This window comes from Rhinatrema bivittatum, chromosome 2, assembly GCF_901001135.1.
Source record: "Rhinatrema bivittatum chromosome 2, aRhiBiv1.1, whole genome shotgun sequence".
Taxonomy (NCBI): Eukaryota; Metazoa; Chordata; class Amphibia; order Gymnophiona; family Rhinatrematidae; genus Rhinatrema; species Rhinatrema bivittatum.
This window is the reverse complement of record NC_042616.1, coordinates 816272172-816294147: the sequence shown is the minus strand read 5'-3', so window position 1 is coordinate 816294147 and position 21976 is coordinate 816272172. Positions and strand designations below refer to the sequence as shown.

At 50.0% G+C, this 21976-nt stretch overlaps 1 protein-coding gene across 5 annotated transcripts in view; it reads right to left on the bottom strand.

Annotated features, from left to right (window-relative positions):
* FAM83H (family with sequence similarity 83 member H) overlaps window positions 1-20440 on the bottom strand; it is a 99751-nt gene extending 79311 nt beyond the window's left edge. Inside the window, exons 1-2 of one of the 5 annotated variants that reach the window (XM_029592282.1) lie at window positions 20308-20440; window positions 15419-15603 (exon numbers count right to left, since the gene is read on the bottom strand). The gene's annotated coding sequence lies outside the window, so the exon portion shown is untranslated. Of the gene's footprint in view, window positions 1-8270; window positions 8469-15418; window positions 15604-19977; window positions 20097-20307 lie in introns of those variants that run through there. The other 4 variants (XM_029592283.1, XM_029592280.1, XM_029592284.1 and 1 more) reach the window with 4 other exon arrangements.
* Between the last annotated feature and the right edge of the window lie 1536 nt (window positions 20441-21976).

The following is a 21976-nucleotide window of genomic DNA, read 5'->3' as shown; positions in this document are numbered from 1 at the left end:
TCCATCTCCAAAACCCTCAATTTTTGGAACAGCTGTCTACAATCAATCAACTTTCTCCTCTCTAGCCTCAACCTAGTCCTCAATACTACAAAAACGGAACTCCTCCTCATCTCTACCAATGACATTAAACCCCCCCATCAACAACCTCACTACAGCCACTACAACACACGTGAGAGATCTTGGAGCTATACTGGACAACCAACCGAACTTTAAAAAATTCATCAACAATACAACAAAAGAATGCTTCTATAAGCTTCACATTCTAAAAAGGCTCAGACCTCTCCTGCACATTCATGATTTCCGCACAGTTCTCCAAGCCACACTATTCTCAAAAATTGATTACTGTAACTCTCTACTCCTTGGCCTCCCGGCAACCTCCATGAAACCTTTGCAGATGCTCCAGAACGCCGCTGCAGGGATATTAACCAACTCTAGTCGAAGAGAACATATCACTCCCATTCTCAAGAATCTACATTGGCTTCCCATCAATTTCAGAATCCTTTATAAGTCCCTCACCATCATACACAAAAGCATCCACAATCAGTCCTCACTCCAGCTAAAAATACCTTTCCACCCACACTCTTCCATGAGACCAATCAGAACTGCCTACAAAGGGACTCTCCACGCTCCCTCCACTAAGTCTATGCTCCACCCCTTAATAAGGAAATGCGCCTTCTCTACTGCGGACCTTCCCAGTGGAACGCTTTACCCCCAGAGTTACACCAGGAACAATGCCCGCTTACCTTGAGAAAGAAATTGAAGACCTGGTTATTCATACAAGCCTTTCCTTAATCTCCTGCGACACAAATATGGACTCCTGATGCAGTGATTGCTCAAAACTTGCTATAATAACGCTTAATTTCTTTCTCTCACTTATTTCCTAGTTGCTTTTATCTCCTCCTACCTCGCATGGTTCCACCCCTCCTGCTCTAGCTATAATACCCGCTCCCCTCCCCTCCCTCCACACACACACACACACCTGAGCCTTCGCTCCTCTCCCCTCCCTCCACACATATATACACACACACACCTGAGCCTTCGCTCCTGCTCTAGCTATAATACCCGCTCCCCTCCCTCCACACACACCCACACACCTGAACCTTCGCTCCTGCCCTAGCTATAATACCCGCTCCCCTCCCCTCCCTCCACACACACACACACCTGAGCCTTCGCTCCTCTCCCCTCCCTCCACACACACACACACACACACACCTGAGCCTTCGCTCCTCCTCTAGCTATAATACCCGCTCCCCTCCCTCCACACACACCCACACACACCTGAGCCTTCGCTCCTGCCCTAGCTATAATACCCGCTCCCCTCCCCTCCCTCCACACACACACACACACACACCTGAGCCTTCGCTCCTGCTCTAGCTATAATACCCGCTCCCCTCCCCTCCCTCCACACATATACACACACACACACACACCTGAGCCTTCGCTCCTCCTCTATCTGTAATAACCGCTCCCCTCCCCTCCCTCCACACACACACACACACACACACCTGAGCCTTCGCTCCTCCTCTAGCTATAATACCCGCTCCCCTCCCCTCCCTCCACACACACACACACACACACACCTGAGCCTTCGCTCCTCCTCTATCTGTAATAACCGCTCCCCTCCCCTCCCTCCACACACACACACACACCTGAACCTTCGCTCCTGCCCTAGCTATAATACCCGCTCCCCTCCCTCCACACCACCCACACACCTGAACCTTCGCTCCTGCCCTAGCTATAATACCCGCTCCCCTCCCCTCCCCTCCCTCCACACACACACACACCTGAGCCTTCGCTCCTCTCCCCTCCCTCCACACACACACACACACACACACCTGAGCCTTCGCTCCTCCTCTAGCTATAATACCCGCTCCCCTCCCTCCACACACACCCACACACACCTGAGCCTTCGCTCCTGCCCTAGCTATAATACCCGCTCCCCTCCCCTCCCTCCACACACACCCACACACACCTGAGCCTTCGCTCCTGCCCTAGCTATAATACCCGCTCCCCTCCCCTCCCTCCACACACACACACACACACACCTGAGCCTTCGCTCCTGCTCTAGCTATAATACCCGCTCCCCTCCCCTTCCTCCACACATATACACACACACACACACACCTGAGCCTTCGCTCCTCCTCTATCTGTAATAACCGCTCCCCTCCCCTCCCTCCACACACACACACACACACCTGAGCCTTCGCTCCTCCTCTAGCTATAATACCCACTCCCCTCCCCTCCCTCCACACATATATACACACACACACACCTGAGCCTTCGCTCCTCCTCTATCTGTAATAACCGCTCCCCTCCCCTCCCCTCCACACATATATACACACACACACCTGAGCCTTCGCTCCTGCTCTAGCTATAATACCCACTCCCCTCCCCTCCCTCCACACATATATACACACACACACCTGAGCCTTCGCTCCTGCTCTATCTGTAATAACCGCTCCCCTCCCCTCCCCTCCACACATATATACACACACACACCTGAGCCTTCGCTCCTCCTCTAGCTATAATACCCACTCCCCTCCCTCCACACACACACACCTGAGCCTTCGCTCCTGCTCTAGCTATAATACCTGCGCCCCCTTCCCCACATACAGACGCAGGCAGGCACACACATTCTCTTTTGCTGGTTAGCCCTGCAGCTGTTGGCCCTCTTTTGACTGCTAACCTGCACAGCCTGTTCTTACTTATCTGGTATCAGTGACCTAACTCCCAGTTCCTGGAGCTTAAGTGCTCTCACTGGACACGCCCTGTGTCGCTTTCACTCCCAGATCTGCCGGTGACTCCGGGTCTGGTTATCTTTACTGTCTATGCAATTCATCCCACAAGCAGTTCCAGGACTACAGTTTATAGGAGTTACCTAGGAGTCAGGGGTTCTCAGGAGTTCTAATCCCAGCTCTGTCACTGACTCTCTGTATGAACCTGGATGAGTCACTTTATCCCCCTGTGCCTCAGTTCTAATCCCAGCTCTGTCACTGACTCTCTGTGTGACCCTGGGTGAGTCACTTTATCCCCCTGTGCCTCAGTTCTAATCCCAGCTCTGTCACCGACTCTCTGTGTGAGCCTGGGTGAGTCACTTTATCTCCCTGTGTCTCAGTTCTAATCCCAGCTCTGTCACTGACTCTCTGTGTGACCCTGGGTGAGTCACTGTATGCCCCTGTGCATCAGCTCTAATCCCAGCTCTGTCACCGACTCTCTGTGTGAGCCTGGGTGAGTCACTTTATCTCCCTGTGTCTCAGTTCTAATCCCAGCTCTGTCACTGACTCTCTGTGTGACCCTGGGTGAGTCACTTTATCTCCCTGTGTCTCAGTTCTAATCCCAGCTCTGTCACTGACTCTCTGTGTGACCCTGGGTGAGTCACTTTATCTCCCTGTGCCTCAGTTCTAATCCCAGCTCTGTCACCGACTCTCTGTGTGAGCCTGGGTGAGTCACTTTATCTCCCTGTGTCTCAGTTCTAATCCCAGCTCTGTCACTGACTCTCTGTGTGACCCTGGGTGAGTCACTTTATCTCCCTGTGCCTCAGTTCTAATCCCAGCTCTGTCCCTGACTCTCTGTGTGAGCCTGGGTGAGTCACTTTATCTCCCTGTGTCTCAGTTCTAATCCCAGCTCTGTCACTGACTCTCTGTGTGACCCTTGGTGAGTCACTGTATGCCCCTGTGCCTCAGCTCTAATCCCAGCTCTGTCACTGCCTCTCTGTGTGACCCTTGGTGAGTCACTGTATGCCCCTGTGCCTCAGCTCTAATCCCAGCTCTATAACCACTTCTCTCCATGAACCTGGACAAATCCATTTACCTTCTTGTGCCCCAATACTAATCCCAGCTCTGTCACTGTTTCTGTGTAATCTAGGATGAGTCACTCAGGGCAGTGTACATAAGTGGCTGAAGCTCAAAGCAGTAAGTGTGTGTGCATAACAGGGGCTCAGGGCAGAGAGAGAGTGAGAGTGTGTGTGAGTGTGTGTGTGTGTGTGTGAGAGAGTGTGAGTGTGAGTGTGGTGTGTGTGTGAGTGTGGTGTGTGTGTGAGAGTGTGAGTGTGTGTGTGTGAGTGTGTGTGTGTGTGAGTGTGTGTGTGTAGTCAGGACAGGCCAAGGGCACAATGTTCTGTGCTGGTAGGCAGAAGACACCCAACAGATGGGAAACTGGGTCAGAAACATATTGTGAGTAGAAACAATGCTGGCCAGAACCAACCCCAGGAATGATCCTTGTTCCTTCACTTCCTTAAGTCCCCGGCCCTGGAAGGGTCCCCGTTCCTTCACTTCCTTACAGCCCCCGACCCCGGAAGGGTCCCCGTTCCTTCACTTCCTTACAGCCCCCGACCCCCAGAAGGGTCCCCGTTCCTTCACTTCCTTACAGCCCCCGACCCCCAGAAGAGTCCTTGTTCCTTCACTTCCTTACAGCCCCCGACCCCAGAAGGGTCCTTGTTCCTTCACTTCCTTACAGCCCCCGACCCCGGAGGGGTCCTTGTTCCTTCACTTCCTTACAGCCCCCGACGCCCGGAAGGGTCCCCGTTCCTTCACTTCCTTACAGCCCCCGACCCCGGAGGGGTCCTTGTTCCTTCATTTCCTTACAGCCCCTGACCCCCAGGAGGGTCCTCGTTCCTTCACTTCCTTACAGCCCCCAACCCCCAGAAGGGTCCCCGTTCCTTCACTTCCTTACAGCCCCCAACCCCCAGGAGGGTCCTCGTTCCTTCACTTCCTTACAGCCCCCAACCCCCAGGAGGGTCCTCGTTCCTTCACTTCCTTACAGCCCCCGACCCCCAGAAGGGTCCCCGTTCCTTCACTTCCTTACAGCCCCCGACCCCCAGGAGGGTCCTCGTTCCTTCACTTCCTTACAGCCCCTGACCCCCAGAAGGGTCCTCGTTCCTTCACTTCCTTACAGCCCCCGACCCCCAGGAGGGTCCCCGTTCCTTCACTTCCTTACAGCCCCCAACCCCCAGGAGGGTCCTCGTTCCTTCACTTCCTTACAGCCCCCGACCCCCAGAAGGGTCCTCGTTCCTTCACTTCCTTACAGCCCCCGACCCTGGAAGGGTCCTCGTTCCTTCACTTCCTTACAGCCCCTGACCCCCAGGAGGGTCCTCGTTCCTTCACTTCCTTACAGCCCCCGACCCCCAGAAGGGTCCTCGTTCCTTCACTTCCTTACAGCCCCTGACCCCCAGGAGGGTCCTCGTTCCTTCACTTCCTTACAGCCCCTGACCCCCAGAAGGGTCCTCGTTCCTTCACTTCCTTACAGCCCCCGACCCCAGGAGCGGTCCTTGTTCCTTCACTTCCTTACAGCCCCCGACCCCCAGAAGGGTCCCCGTTCATTCACTTCCTTACAGCCCCCGACCCCCAGAAGGGTCCCCGTTCATTCACTTCCTTACAGCCCCTGACCCCCAGGAGGGTCCTCGTTCCTTCACTTCCTTACAGCCCCTGACCCCCAGAAGGGTCCTCGTTCCTTCACTTCCTTACAGCCCCTGACCCCCAGGAGGGTCCTCGTTCCTTCACTTCCTTACAGCCCCTGACCCCCAGAAGGGTCCTCGTTCCTTCACTTCCTTACAGCCCCTGACCCCCAGGAGGGTCCTCGTTCCTTCACTTCCTTACAGCCCCTGACCCCCAGGAGGGTCCTCGTTCCTTCACTTCCTTACAGCCCCTGACCCCCAGGAGGGTCCTCGTTCCTTCACTTCCTTACAGCCCCCGACCCTGGAAGGGTCCTCGTTCCTTCACTTCCTTACAGCCCCTGACCCCCAGGAGGGTCCTCGTTCCTTCACTTCCTTACACCCCCCGACCCCAGGAGCGGTCTTCGTTCCTTCACTTCCTTACAGCCCCTGACCCCCAGGAGGGTCCTCGTTCCTTCACTTCCTTACAGCCCCCGACCCCAGGAGGGTCCTCGTTCCTTCACTTCCTTACAGCCCCTGACCCCCAGGAGAGTCCTCGTTCCTTCACTTCCTTACAGCCCCCGACCCCAGGAGCGGTCTTCGTTCCTTCACTTCCTTACAGCCCCCGACCCCAGGAGAGGTCCTCGTTCCTTCACTTCCTTACAGCCCCCGACCCCAGGAGGGTCCTCGTTCCTTCACTTCCTTACAGCCCCCGACCCCAGGAGAGGTCCTCGTTCCTTCACTTCCTTACAGCCCCTGACCCCCAGGAGGGTCCTCGTTCCTTCACTTCCTTACAGCCCCCGACCCCAGGAGAGGTCTTCGTTCCTTCACTTCCTTACAGCCCCCGACCCCAGGAGAGGTCCTCGTTCCTTCACTTCCTTACAGCCCCCGACCCCAGGAGAGGTCCTCGTTCCTTCACTTCCTTACAGCCCCTGACCCCCAGGAGGGTCCTCGTTCCTTCACTTCCTTACAGCCCCCGACCCCAGGAGGGTCCTCGTTCCTTCACTTCCTTACAGCCCCCGACCCCCAGAAGGGTCCTCGTTCCTTCACTTCCTTACAGCCCCCGACCCCAGGAGGGTCCTCGTTCCTTCACTTCCTTACAGCCCCTGACCCCCAGAAGGGTCCTCGTTCCTTCACTTCCTTACAGCCCCTGACCCCCAGGAGGGTCCTCGTTCCTTCACTTCCTTACAGCCCCCGACCCCAGGAGGGTCCTCGTTCCTTCACTTCCTTACAGCCCCCGACCCCAGGAGTGGTTCTCGTTCCTTCACTTCCTTGCAGCCCCTGACCCCGGGAGGGTCCTCGTTCCTTCACTTCCTTACAGCCCCCAACCCCAGGAGGGTCCTCGTTCCTTCACTTCCTTACAGCCCCCGACCCCAGGAGTGGTTCTCGTTCCTTCACTTCCTTACAGCCCCCGACCCCAGGAGAGGTCCTCGTTCCTTCACTTCCTTACAGCCCCTGACCCCCAGGAGGGTCCTCGTTCCTTCACTTCCTTACAGCCCCCGACCCCAGGAGTGGTCTTCGTTCCTTCACTTCCTTACAGCCCCCGACCCCAGGAGTGGTTCTCGTTCCTTCACTTCCTTACAGCCCCAGGCCCCGGAAGGGTCCTCGTTCCTTCACTTCCTTGCAGCCCCCGACCCCGGAGGGGTCCTCGTTCCTTCACTTCCTTACAGCCCCTGACCCCCAGGAGGGTCCTCGTTCCTTCACTTCCTTACAGCCCCCGACCCCAGGAGGGTCCTCGTTCCTTCACTTCCTTACAGCCCCCGACCCCCAGAAGGGTCCTCGTTCCTTCACTTCCTTACAGCCCCCGACCCCAGGAGGGTCCTCGTTCCTTCACTTCCTTACAGCCCCTGACCCCCAGAAGGTTCCTCGTTCCTTCACTTCCTTACAGCCCCTGACCCCCAGGAGGGTCCTCGTTCCTTCACTTCCTTACAGCCCCTGACCCCCAGGAGGGTCCTCGTTCCTTCACTTCCTTACAGCCCCCGACCCCAGGAGTGGTTCTCGTTCCTTCACTTCCTTACAGCCCCCGACCCCAGGAGTGGTTCTCGTTCCTTCACTTCCTTACAGCCCCAGGCCCCGGAAGGGTCCTCGTTCCTTCACTTCCTTACAGCCCCCGACCCCGGAAGGGTCCTCGTTCCTTCACGTCCTTACAGCCCCAGGCCCCGGAAGGGTCCTCGTTCCTTCACTTCCTTGCAGCCCCAGGCCCCGGAAGGGTCCTCGTTCCTTCACTTCCTTACAGCCCCCGACCCCAGGAGTGGTTCTCGTTCCTTCACTTCCTTACAGCCCCAGGCCCCGGAAGGGTCCTCGTTCCTTCACTTCCTTACAGCCCCCGACCCCGGAGGGGTCCTCGTTCCTTCACTTCCTTACAGCCCCCGACCCCAGGAGTGGTACAGGCCTGAGTCTGGGAGTGATCCTCGTTCCTTCCCCTCTTTTCAGACCTCGTTCCGTCCGCTCCTCACAGCCCTCGGCCCTGGGAATGATCCTCATTTGTTCCCACAAACGAATGAGCAAGAAAATGTCTGAATACTCCGGAGGGAAAGAATAGAAACAGCAGCTAAATGTGTGGGATCCTGCCACCGTGAGAGAAAGAGACGCTGACCAGAGACAATACGGAGCAGCACCAGAAGCGAATGCTGTACCCTACTTGAATTATTATCATTCAGTCATGTTTTCTTTTGTTCTCTTTACTTGTATTCCTTCTGTATCGGGCCTTGGCAACACGATAAAGTGATCTGGATGGGAATCGTTCACTTCCTTACTTTGCATTATTTTCTCCGCCTGCCCCCCCCCCCCCCCCCCATACACCTCCGGGCCTCAGACACAGCCCTCCCCCCCCCCCCCCCCCTCACATGCAGACTATCAGGCCCGGACAGCAGTGCGCCCAGCTGCAGCAGCCACACCTTACCTGCGCAGGTCTGGCCCTCCGCATGCACCCCCCACGGGCGATCTCCTCTTCCGTGGCCCGGGTGGCTCCTCCGTGGGCTCCCACCTGGTCCGGTCTCAGCTCCTGGCACTCTCCACCCCTCGCTCTGCCTCCACCCCGCCACCTGACGCCAGCTTCCGGGCTCTCCCCTCTCTGCCGTTCCTCTGCTCACCTGGCTCTCTCGCATGCATACCTGACGTCCCTGGGGCTTGCCTCAGCCTGCGGGTCACGTGACCGCCGCCGTCCCTCGCTCTCTAACAGCACACGCTCCCAAGTCCTGGAGCGGGGCACAGTCAGAACTCGGAGCTCTCCTGGCCGCCCGGCGGAAAGAGGGAGAGCCCAGCAAAGAATAAAACTGGCTCATGCTTATCAGACCCTGACTGGCGCTGGACAGAGCCTAGTAACAGATCTAAAAGATATAGTTGCGATGGAGAAGGTACAGAGAAGTGCAACCAAAATGATAAAGGGGATGGAACAGCTCCCTTATGAGGAAAGGCTGAAGAGGTTAGGGCTGTTCAGCTTGGAGAAGAGACGGCTGAGGGGGGATATGATAGAGGTGTTTAAAATCATGAGAGGTCTAGAATGGGTAGATGTGAATTGGTTATTTACTCTTTTGGATAATAGAAAGACTAGGGGTCACTCCATGAAGTTAGCATGGGGCACATTTAAGACTAATCAGAGAAAGTTCTTTTTTACTCAACGCACAATAAAGCTCTGGAATTTGTTGCCAGAGGATGTAGTTAGTGCAGTTAGTGTAGCTGGGTTCAAAAAAAGCTTGGATAAGTTCTTGGAGGAGAAGTCCATTACCTGCTATTAATCAAGTTTACTTAGGGAATAGCCACATTACATCAGTAGCATGGGATCTTCTTAGTGTTTGGGTACTTGCCAGGTTCTTATGACCTGGATTGGCCTCTGTTGGAAACAGGATGCTGGGCTTGATGGACCCTTGGTCTGACCCAGTATGGCAATTTCTTATGTTCTTATGACACAGTGATACCCAGAGCCCCATGACACTCTCTCCTCTGACCCAGCGTCCCAGCATTGTATTAGCTGATGCAATATTATAGCCGATGCAGTATCATGCGCTCAGGCTAATGCACAGGTTAACCCGCGGCTGGATGCACATTTTAGATGTGTATCCATAACCCCTGATGCAATAAGGAGATAAGTGCATCCAAAACACGCGTCCAAACCAGCACATAGCGCTCATCACATGTAAATGCCATGGTAATGAGGCTATTAGCTAGAACCCCAGATGTAAAAAACTCACCCTGCGTCCGACGTGCAGGTTTTAACCCTCAAAAATTAACGCCAACCCCGGAGCTGGTGTGAAATCTTGAGACCCCCCCAAGCCCTGAACAGAAAGGCAGAAAATACTGCTTTTGTGTGGTTCCTCATTGCAATACTAAGTGGAAGGAACTACAGAGAGCAGCAACAAAAAAAATCCTCATGGCGGTCAGGTTAGGAAAACGGATGCTCAGTTCACGAATTAGGAAAACGGTCGTTCGTAAAAATGAACGTCCGTTTCCTCTACTACGCACAGCTACTTCTCCTAGGCACCCGATACTATGGACGCACTACTTATCCCTAACGCGCCCTATTTAGCACGGCGGCGTATTTGCCTATTGCATTGGGTGCCCAAGAGAGGTGAATGTGCGAGCGGTAAAATACGGGCCCAGTCCAGACACACATTTTTTTTCCATGCACTTTATTGCATCGGCCTATTTGAGTGCAGAGCAGAACTGGGACATTTCCCCTTAACACTCGTCGTAGATAAATAATATTCAAATGCTGGCCTGACCTCAGTAACAGAGACACAAACTCCCTCCACTACCAGGAGCCTTGTACAATGCAAAACCCTGCAAAAGCCATGGGCTCAGAATCCACAGGAAACCTGCCACACCGTAACACCCCGACTGCCCTCCCCAAACAATAACAACCCTCCCTGCGAAAAGGCAGCACTGCAAATATTATACCTAAAACATCACGACACCTCCTGTCGGGGAAAACACCACAAGTCAGGCTGCTACCCATCCCTGCACCAGAAACTCCACAGTCACGCCTGCCGAACACCGACAGACCCGCGCCAAATGCAGAAGAGGTTGACCATACAGTATAAGCAGAAGCATGCAGACAAGAAAAAGTGATCAGGCAAGCACAACAAGCCAGACTCTGCAGCTGTAACAACGGGAAAAGAGAAACATCGCCACTCCTCATAAAACACCAAATAATAAAATCAAAAATGTAAAGCATCAATCATATTAAAGCAAAACCACACTAATAAAAAGGATAAACATTTCAAAGCAGCTAACAAACAGAATAATGTCCAGTAATTTAAACCTCATACCAATTTTAGTCACACAAAGACCAATAAAAAAAAAAGATTTAAAATAAAACAGATACATCAAATAACACCCAGGGTGAATTTTCAAAATGTATTTATTTTTTTTTTATTATTTAAAAACGTTTCTATCCCGTCGTTCAGTCGAGCACCATCACAACGGTTTACAGTTAGGCACAAATATGTCTGGTTTGGTTTCTAAATTATCCAACAGGTGCCAGTATTATACGGTTACATAGTTCAATAATATACTCTAAATGGGGAATGGGTATGGTTTCCATTTATGATTGTTAGCGTAATCATATGTTTATACTGTCTTTCTAATGTAATACTTAAATATGAGAAAAATAATAAAAAATAAGCAAGTCTGCATTTTATACTGCTGACTTTCAGCTGTTTCTGTGTTGTTATTCAGCTACCTCACTGTGAAATGCTTTTTTGAAGAGCCATGTTTTTAAGCCTTTTTTGAAGAGCTTTAATTCTTTCATTAGTCTTAATTCCAGGGGTAATGAGTTCCATAATAAAGGTCCTGCCAATGATAGTGCTCTCTCTCTAACTTGGGTCAACTTTGCTGTTTTGACTGAGGGTATGGTTAGTAGAGGTCTATTGGCCGATCTGAGACTCCTTTGAGGGGCATGTAGTCGTAATGCGGTGTTTAGCCAGTCAGCCTGTTCGTCATTTATTAGTTTATGCACTGTGCATAGTGTTTTAAATTGCACTCTCTGTTCTGTTGGGAGCCAGTGTAAATCTGCAAGTGTCTGGGTGATATGATCTCTCCTGCCTTTTCCAGTAAGTATGCTGGCAGCCGAGTTCTGTAGTATTTGCAGTGGTCTGTTAGTAGTATATGGCAATCCTAGGAAAAGTGTGTTACAGTAGTCCGTGCTGTTATGCACGTACAAATTTGCATATATGCATGTAGGTAGCAAGTACTCGCATACTTGAAAGTGCACGTGTATATTATGTTTCGCACGCACATCATGTATGCGCATGGAAAGGGGACGTCCTGGAGAATTCTGGGATAGGGCCTACAGTTACGCACGTAGGTTGCTATTTTAAGAGAGACGCGTGTAAATTTGAAAACTTACACCTGTTCACTGTCTTGCAGAAATGATAATAAATGTGCTTATGGGGTAGGTATCAGCTGGGTGGCAGGTCTGGGTGACCATGGGGGGAGGAGGGGGGAGTTCAAGGTGAATAACCAGGAGAGTCTCTGTGACCTGAAGGAGGGCTGAATGTCACGATTTCACCTGCTACGCAGTCCCGCACCATCACCAGCAGAGGTCATCAGCGAGCCTCCCTCACAGCCACTCTAGCCGCCTTCTCATTGATCCTATGAGGCGGCGTCTGCAGCCGTACTTAACTCAGTCTCTCCATTCCCTCCTTGCCTCTTCATCGAGACACCTTGGCTCTTTGACCTGGCCATCCGGGCTTCCTTGCCTTGTGGCTTACCTTGGCCTTCCTGCCTTGCCTTGTGGCCTTCCGGGTCTCCCTGCCTTTCAGCTCCACTAAATTTTTTAACAGGGGGAATGGCCAACAACTTAGTACTCTCTGACCTCAGAGCTCTCGCAGGGATGTATAATTCAATATAGTCCCTTAGTGCACAAGGAGAGGGGTTCTTCAGTAGCCTACAAACAACAGTCGCCAATCTAGAACGCACTCTCCATTTAATTGGGAGCCCTTACGGGTTCTTCACTACTGGGGTTCCATGTTCTCTCCCTCATAACCCTGTCAGTGCTCGGGGGTGCTGCATTCTGTGCCAAATGCAGGACACACATCAACACAGTCCTCCACAATAATCAAGGCGACTTAAAACCAAGGCCTGCACAACCATACGAAAACAAAACAAAGGTAGAAAATGTTTCAGTGGACGCACCTTGTGCCCTGTTTGGGCCTTCCTGTTTATTGTTGCTCATTCTATTCTGTCCTTGTCCAGTCCTTGTCCTGCCCTGCCCAGTCCCTGTTTCCAGTCTAGGCCTTGCCCTCATTTCAAGCCTTTGTTTGCCTGTCTTCAGTCCCAGGCAATGTTTGTTTACCACTCACTCTAAGATAATCCTGGGCTAGTATGAGGGAGGGGGGGGGGGGGGAGACAAGGATCAGGGAAGGTGTACACTAACTTTAGCCTCTCTCTCACATATACACACCTCTAACATACTTGTTTATTCTCTCACATTCCTCAATCTCACACATACACAGGCTCTCACACAAATGCTCTCTCACCCTCGCATACATAGGGTCTCTCTCATTCACACAAACTCTCTCTCTGTCACACATGCACATAGGCTCTATCGCTCGCTCACAAACACATACAATTTTCTGTCTCTCAGACTCTCTCACGTACAAGTATACTCTCTCATTCACTCATATGCACGCACACACACACAGGCTTGCTGTCATTCATTCATATACACACACAGGGTCTCTCTCTTACACACCCATGCACACTGTCATTCATTCACTCACAATTTTTTGTCCCTCAGACTCTTTCACACACATACACATACATAGTCTCTCATTCACTCATGCACACACACACATAGGGTCTCTCTCTCTCTTACACACACACATGCATGCTGTTATTCATTCATACACACACACACACAAACTCTCTCACTGTCATTGTCATTCACACACACACGGGCTCCTTCTCTCTCTCACTCATAAACACACACACTCACAAGATGGTTGAAACACTCTCACTCTGGGACTCTCCTCTTCTTCAGATGTCAGCGGAATGGACTACACCAGTAACCAAAGAAGCAGAGACTCAGGGCATGAACCTCATGTGCTGATAGCAAATGATGCCTCCATCCCTTACCCGGTACTGACCCAGTGTCCCAGTATGATATTAGGAGACACTCTCTTCCTTCTGCTCCAGTACTGACCCAATATCTCACTACACTGTCAGCCAGTACTGACTCGATGTGACAGCATGGTGTTAGGGGGCCACTCTTCCCTCTGATCGGTACTGACCCAGTATCCCAGTATGATATTAGGAGACACTCTCTTCCTTCTGCTCCAGTACTGACCCAGTATCCCACTACACTGTCAGCCAGTACTGACTCAGTGTGACAGCATGGTGTTAGGGGGCCACTCTTCCCTCTGATCGGTACTGACCGAGTATCCCAGCATGGTATTAGAGGACACTCTTCCTTATGAGCCAATATTGACCTAATAACTGAGCATGGGTTAAGGAAGAGATCCTCTGTCTACCAATGACTTACCCCCCATCAATGAGACCTGCTTACTGCCCAGCTCATATAAATATACTATCAGCACCATGTAAATACACTAATGTCTGTATGGGCCTGTGCATACCATCAGCACTGTATAAATGTAACAGCACCTCAGATGGCCCTGTACATGTCAGTAATACCAGATAAGTAGAATGCCACCTTGTGCAGAAATATACTGAAGTGTAATGTACTAAAAATGGTGTATATCACATCATAGCTCCTTCAGCAGTATGCATGCTCTCAGTGTGCTATAATACCTTGCACAGCCCTGTGCACACTGTCAGCAAATTATATAGAACAATGAGAGTGTGTGTGCTGCTATATGAGACGTAATTTATATTGCTGGGAGTGGCAGGCATTTGGTAAAATATATAACGCTGCAAATCTGTGGTACTGTGTGAGGAGTGCATATGGTGCTAACATGAGGCATCCTTTATAAAGCTGAGAGTATATGTGGTGCTTTAAAAGGGTATAGTGTGTAACGCTGAAAGTATATGAATATAATGCTGTACGTAGTAGTATAATGCCAGGTGCTGTACGAGATGCAGTATGTATTCACATATAATGTTGAGAGCGTATGTGGCACTATGTATACATTTCGTAATGCTGAGAGAGTATGTGGAATTGTCTTTACAAGTATAACACTGACAGCATACTTTGTGCTATACAAGGTATATATAATGCTGAGCACGTACGTGCCATTGTATACACAAATATAACACCGAGCGTATAAGTGTAATATATATATATATACACACAAAACGCTGAGATTTTACATGATGTTATAACGTTGCTAGCATCCTTAACGCTTTACAAGGTGTCATATAAAACAATGAGAGTGTATGTGGTATTATGTATATGTATACATATATAACACCAAGAGTGTACATACTATTATAACACTGACTGCATATGTGGCACTATATAACGCTGAGAGTGTATGCATCACGGTATAAGGATAATGTGTGTATATAATACCTTGTATAGCTCCAAGTCTGCTGTCAGTGTTATGTACTTGTAAATATATAATAGCACATACCCTCTCAGCATTATATACAGTACGATGTGACAATCTGCGCAGAACCCCCTTCCTCTCAGGCACTAGAGAGCTTGAAGTGAGGCCCTGCTGTTGTCTGATTCCTGGTGCGTGAGGGAACAGGGTTGAGGCTCAGAGCAGCCCTCTCTGGTTTGGCCACACGCCCGTGTGCAAGTATTCACATGTCCTCACACACACAATAGACGCGTGCGTGCGCTCTCTCTCTCTCTCTCTCTCTGTAGAGCTCACCAGCTAGCAAGGAGAAAGAAGCTCAAGTCCCTTTCAGTGCACTCTGGGAGCTGTAGTTCTGCATTTCCAAGCCCGGCAGCAGCCCCTACGTCAGCCTGGCCCTGCACGCTCATCGTGCAAGCGACAGAGAAAGGTCCCCCTCTTCCCTCAGCATCGGCATGGTGAGAGGGTGAGAATTGTTGCAGGAAAGGCAGAGGAGTAAGAGAGTTTGTGTTTAACAGGTGCCCGTGTACACATGCAAGCTGATTGGTCAACTGGCCCAAAATCTTACCCCGCGGCAGCTGGGGCCATGGTATCTTGTGTCCGACATTAAGGGCAACGGCAGCATCAGAGCAGCAGCAGTGACATCAGCAGAGCAGGAGGAATGATAGCAGAGCAGGAGGAGTGACATCAGCCAGGGCAGGGAGTCCCCTTCTGCTGCTGAGCGAATAAAGGGGACAGAAGGCCCAGAGAGAGCTGGAAGGAGAAAGGAGAGCAAAGCATCAAGTTAGAGAGGAAAAAAAAAAAAAAAAGAGGACAGAAGGAGAGAACAGGCCATCTTCCTGTGGCCTGCTTTGACCGCTGTTGGAAACAGGATGCTGGGCTTGATAGACCCTTGGTCTGACCCAACATGGCAAGTTCTTATATTTTTATGCCGGATAAGGATGCAGTGGAGAGAAAACTATAGCCACACACACACTGTCAGCATTATAGTAATACAATGTTTCTTCATATAGCCCCATGCACACTGATAGCACTATAGTAATACAATGCTGCTTCATATAGCACTATGCACACTGTCAGCACTATAGTAATACAATGCTGCTTCATATAGCACTATGCACACTGTCAGCACTATAGCAATACAATGCTGCTTCATATAGCACTATGCACACTGATAGCACTATAGTAATACAATGCTGCTTCATATAGCCCCATGCACACTGATAGCACTATAGTAATACAATGCTGCTTCATATAGCACTATGCACACTGTCAGCACTATAGCAATGCAATGCTGCTTCATATAGCCCCATGCACACTGATAGCACTATAGTAATACAATGCTGCTTCATATAGCACTATGCACACTGTCAGCACTATAGCAATACAATGCTGCTTCATATAGCACTATGCACACTGATAGCACTATAGTAATACAATGCTGCTTCATATAGCCCCATGCACACTGATAGCACTATAGTAATACAATGCTGCTTCATATAGCCCCATGCACACTGATAGCACTATAGTAATACAATGCTGCTTCATATAGCACTATGCACACTGTCAGCACTATAGTAATACAATGCTGCTTCATATCGCCCCATGCACACTGATAGCACTATAGTAATACAATGCTGCTTCATATAGCACTATGCACACTGTCAGCACTATAGTAATACAATGCTGCTTCATATAGCCCCATGCACACTGATAGCACTATAGTAATACAATGCTGCTTCATATAGCCCCATGCACACTGATAGCACTATAGTAATACAATGCTGCTTCATATAGCACTATGCACACTGTCAGCACTATAGTAATACAATGCTGCTTCATATAGCACTATGCACACTGTCAGCACTATAGCAATACAATGTTTCTTCATACAGTCCCATGCACACTGTCAGCACTATAGTAATACAATGCTGCTTCATATAGCACTATGCACACTGTCAGCACTATAGTAATACAATGCTGCTTCATATAGCACTATGCACACTGTCAGCACTATAGTAATACAATGCTGCTTCATATAGCACTATGCACACTGTCAGCACTATAGTAATACAATGTTTCTTCATATAGCCCCATGCACACAGCACTATAGTAATACAATGCTGCTTCATAAAGCACTATGCACACTGTCAGCACTATAGCAATACAATGTTTCTTCATACAGTCCCATGCACACTGATAGCACTATAGTAATACAATGCTGCTTCATATAGCACTATGCACACTGTCAGCACTATAGTAATACAATGCTGCTTCATATAGCACTATGCACACTGATAGCACTATAGTAATACAATGCTGCTTCATATAGCCCCATGCACACTGATAGCACTATAGTAATACAATATTTCCTCATACAGCCCCATGCACACTGATAGCACTATAGTAATACAATATTTCCTCATACAGTCCCATGCACACTGATAGCACTATAGTAATACAATGCTGCTTCATATAGCACTATGCACACTGTCAGCACTATAGTAATACAATATTTCCTCATACAGTCCCATGCACACTGATAGCACTATAGTAATACAATGCTGCTTCATATAGCACTATGCACACTGTCAGCACTATAGTAATACAATGCTGCTTCATATAGCACTATGCATACTGTCAGCACTATAGTAATACAATGTTTCTTCATACAGCCCCTGCACACTGATAGCACTATAGTAATACAATGTTTCCTCATACAGCCCCATGCACACTTGTCAATACTATATTAATACAATCTTCTCTCATACAGCCCCATGCATACTGTCAGCACTATAGTAATACAATGCTCCCTCTTACAGCCCCATTTACACTGATAGCACTATAGTAATACAATGTTTCCTCATACAGCCCCTTGCACACTTGTCAGCACTATATTAATACAATCTTCTCTCATACAGCCCCATGCATACTGTCAGCACTATAGTAATACAATGCTCCCTCTTACAGCCCCATTCACACTGATAGCACTATAGTAATACAATGTTTCCTCATACAGCCCTATGCACACTTGTCAGCACTATATTAATACAATCTTCTCTCATAAAGCCCTACGCATACTGTCAGCACTAAAGAAATACGTTTCCTCATACAGCCCCATGCACACTGATAGCACTATAGTAATACAATGTTTCCTCATATAGCACCATGCACACTTGTCAGCACTACATTAATACAATCTTCACTCATACAGCCTCATGCTCACTTGTCAGCACTGTATTAATACAATCTTCTCTCATACAACCCCATGCATACTGTCAGCACTATAGTAATATGTTCTCTCAAACAGCCCCATGCACACTGATAGCACTATAGTAATACAATAAGAACATATCATACTGGGTCAGACCAAGGGTCCACCAAGCCCAGCATCCTGTTTCCAACAGTGGCCAATCAATCCAGGCCATAAGAACCTGGCAAGTACCCAAAAACTAAGTCTATTCCATGTTACCGTTGCTAGTTATAGCAGTGGCTATTTTCTAAGTCAACTTAATTAATAGCAGGTAATGGACTTCTGCTCCAAGAACGTATCCAATCCTTTTTTAAATCCAGCTGCACTAACTGCACTAACCACATCCTCTGGCAACAAATTCCAGAGTTTAATTGTGCGTTGAGTGAAAAAGAACTTTCTCTGATTAGTTTTAAATGTGCCCCATGCTAACTTCATGGAGTGCCCCCTAGTCTTTCTACTATCCAAAAGAGTAAATAACTGATTCACATCTACTCGTTCTAGACCTCTCATGATCTTAAAGACCTCTATCATATCCCCCCTCAGCCGTCTCTTCTCCAAGCTGAACAGCCCTAACCTCTTCAGCCTTTCCTCATAGGGGAGCTGTTCCATCCCCTTTATCATTTTGGTTGCCTTTCTCTGTACCTTCTCCATCGCAACTATATCTTTTTTGAAATGTGGTGACCAGAATTGTTCACAGTATTCAAGGTGTGGTCTCACCATGGAGCGATACAGAGACATTATGACAATGTTCTCTCATACAGCCCCAGGCACACTGTTAGCATTATAGTAATACAATTCTCCCTCGTATAGCCCTCACGCACACTGTCAACACTATAGTAATATAATGCTTCCTCATACAGGCCCACACACCATATCAGCACCTTGGTAATATGTTACCTCATACAGTCCCATACACACTATCAGCACTATTCATACAATGTTTACAGTGTGCATGGGACTATATTTTGAAATAACATATTTTTATAGCACTGGCAGTGGCATCATATAAACTCTTATATTAATACTGCGCTGACAGCACGTATCAGGTTTTATGAAGTTCTGAATGTGTGTAGTACTGTACGGGAGCATTACATTCGTATATAATACTCTTTCATACAGCACAGTCAACATTATATAAATACGATACTCCCTCATGCAAACCCCACATACATTTGTCAGCATTATGTAAATATACTATTCTCTTACAACATAAAGCACGCCATTAATGCTATATAATATTCTCATACTGCCTATGCACACAAGAAGCACTATATAAACATAATTCTCTTGAAGACACCATCATTGCTGTATAAATATAATAATCTCAGCATACTGTCAGCATTATATAAATATGATACTCCCTTGTGCAACCCCACAAGCATTTGTCAACATTATATAAATATAATACTCTACTATGACATAAAGCACGCCATCAGTGCTACATATTTTCACTCTCATGCCCCACGCACACAAGCAGCACTATATAAAAATAATTCTCTTGAAGACATCACCAATGCTACATAAATATAAGAATCTCAGCACCGTCAGTATTATAAAATACTTCTTACTACAGCACTATGCACACTGTCAGCGCTATGTGAATATACTCTGCTACAACACTAAATGCTGACAGTGTGCATAGTACATCAGCAGGGTATATTATATTTACATTGCACGCTCAATGCTACGTAAATATAATATATTCTGCTGCAGCACTATGCACACTGTCACTGCTATGTAAATATAATATTCTCTGCTACAGTACTAGGCGTACTGTCAGCACAATATTACCCTCTGTTATAGCACTAGGCACACTGTCAGCACTATATTCAAACTCTCTGCCACAGCAGTAAGCACATTGTATATCTTAGTACCTAGCAGGGCTGTGCAAAGTTGTCAGCATTAATAATTACAGGTCCTCGGCTTTGTCTTGCTTCCTTTTGAAGGTGAGTATTCAGGCAGGAGGAGCTGCTTCATTTTCCGGGGGAGGGGGGGAGAGATATCAGATCGGACCACGGAATTACTGCCCCGGGGGGGGGGGGGGGGGGATATCAGATCCGGACCCAGGATTCCTGCCCCCAGGAGGGCAACTTTTCCGGCCTCGGGATGGCAACAGATCCGGCCCCAGGATTCCCACCCCCCTGGGGGGTAGCTGTCGGGCCCGGAATTCCTGCCCCCGGCGGGGGTATCTCTCTCTCTCTCACCTGCGGGCTTCACGTCACGATCGCGGGGGAACTCCGGGGCATCCCCGGCCGGATCCCTGCAGAACCGCCTGAGCCGTGCCAGTCGCCGAGAGCGCGCCGATGTCCGCCCCGAACTGCAACGCCCTCCCCCGGGACAGGAAGCGGAGAGCGGAGGCTCCGCCCGGCCCGAGGGGAGGAGCAGAGCCCGGAGCACAGGAGGCAGAGAGCGGAGGCCGGCGCTCGGAGGGACGGGGGGAGAGCAGAGTCCGGAGGTCAGGGGGACAGGGATCCCGAGACAGGGGGAGGGAGCAGAGTCCGGAGCACAGGAGGCAGAGAGCAGAGTCCGGCGCTCGGAGGGACGAGGGGAGCAGAGTCCGGAGGTCAGGGGGACAGGGATCCCGAGACAGGGGGGGGAGCAGAGTCCGGAGGTCAGGGGGACAGGGATCCCGAGACAGGGGGGGAGCGGAGTCCGGAGCACAGGAGGCAGAGAGCAGAGTCCGGCGCTCGGAGGGACGAGGGGAGAGCAGAGTCCGGAGGTCAGGGGGACAGGGATCCCGAGACAGGGGGGAGAGCAGAGTCCGGAGGTCAGGGGGACAGGGATCCCGAGACAGGGGGGGAGCGGAGTCCGGCGCTCAGGGGGAGCAGAGGTCAGGAGGACAGGGGAGGGGAGCAGAGTCCGGCGCTCGGAGGGACGGGGGGGAAGAGCAGAGTCCGGCGCTCAGGGGGACAGGGACCCCGAGACAGGGGGAGCAGAGGACAGGGGGGGAGCAGAGCCCGGAGGTCAGGGACCCCAAAACAGAGGCGGCAGGGACCCTGACAGGGGTAGCATAGTCCAGCACTCAGGGGGACAGGGACCGCGAGACAGGGGGAGCAGAGTCCAGCACTCAGGGGGACAGGGTCACTGAAACAGGAGGAGCAGAATCCAGGGCTCAGGGAGATACTGGGTGACAGGGACCCTGAGGCAGAGAGAGCAGAGTCCGGAGCACAGGGAGAACTGACCCCGAGAGAAGGCAAGCAGAGTTTGCAGGCGAGGATCCCGACACAAGGAACCCATAACCACAGACAGGGAAACCATACCATGCAGCTTCTCTAGAGTCCCTTACAGGTTTCACTGATACACCTAAAGCATGAATACAGCACGGACAGCTGAAGAGCATACCTTCATCAGAGGCCCCTGCAGGCATCATACTGATACACCTAAAGCATGAATACAGGATGGAGAGCTGAAGAGCAGATCATCAGAGCTACATACAGGTGTCACGTTGACACATGTAAAGTATGAATACAGCACGGACAGCTGGAGAGCATACCTTCATCACAGGCCCCTGCAGGCATCATACTGATACACCTAAAGCATGAATACAGGATGGAGAGCTGAAGAGCAGATCATCAGAGCTACATACAGGTGTCACGTTGACACATGTAAAGTATGAATACAGCACGGACAGCTGGAGAGCATACCTTCATCAGAGGCCCCTGCAGGCATCATACTGATACACCTAAAGCATGAATACAGGATGGAGAGCTGAAGAGCAGATCATCAGAGCTCCATACAGGTGTCACGCTGATACATGTAAAGTATGAATACAGCACGGACAGCTGAAGAGCATACCTTCATCAGAGGCCCCTGCAGGCATCATACTGATACACCTAAAGCATGAATACAGGATGGAGAGCTGAAGAGCAGATC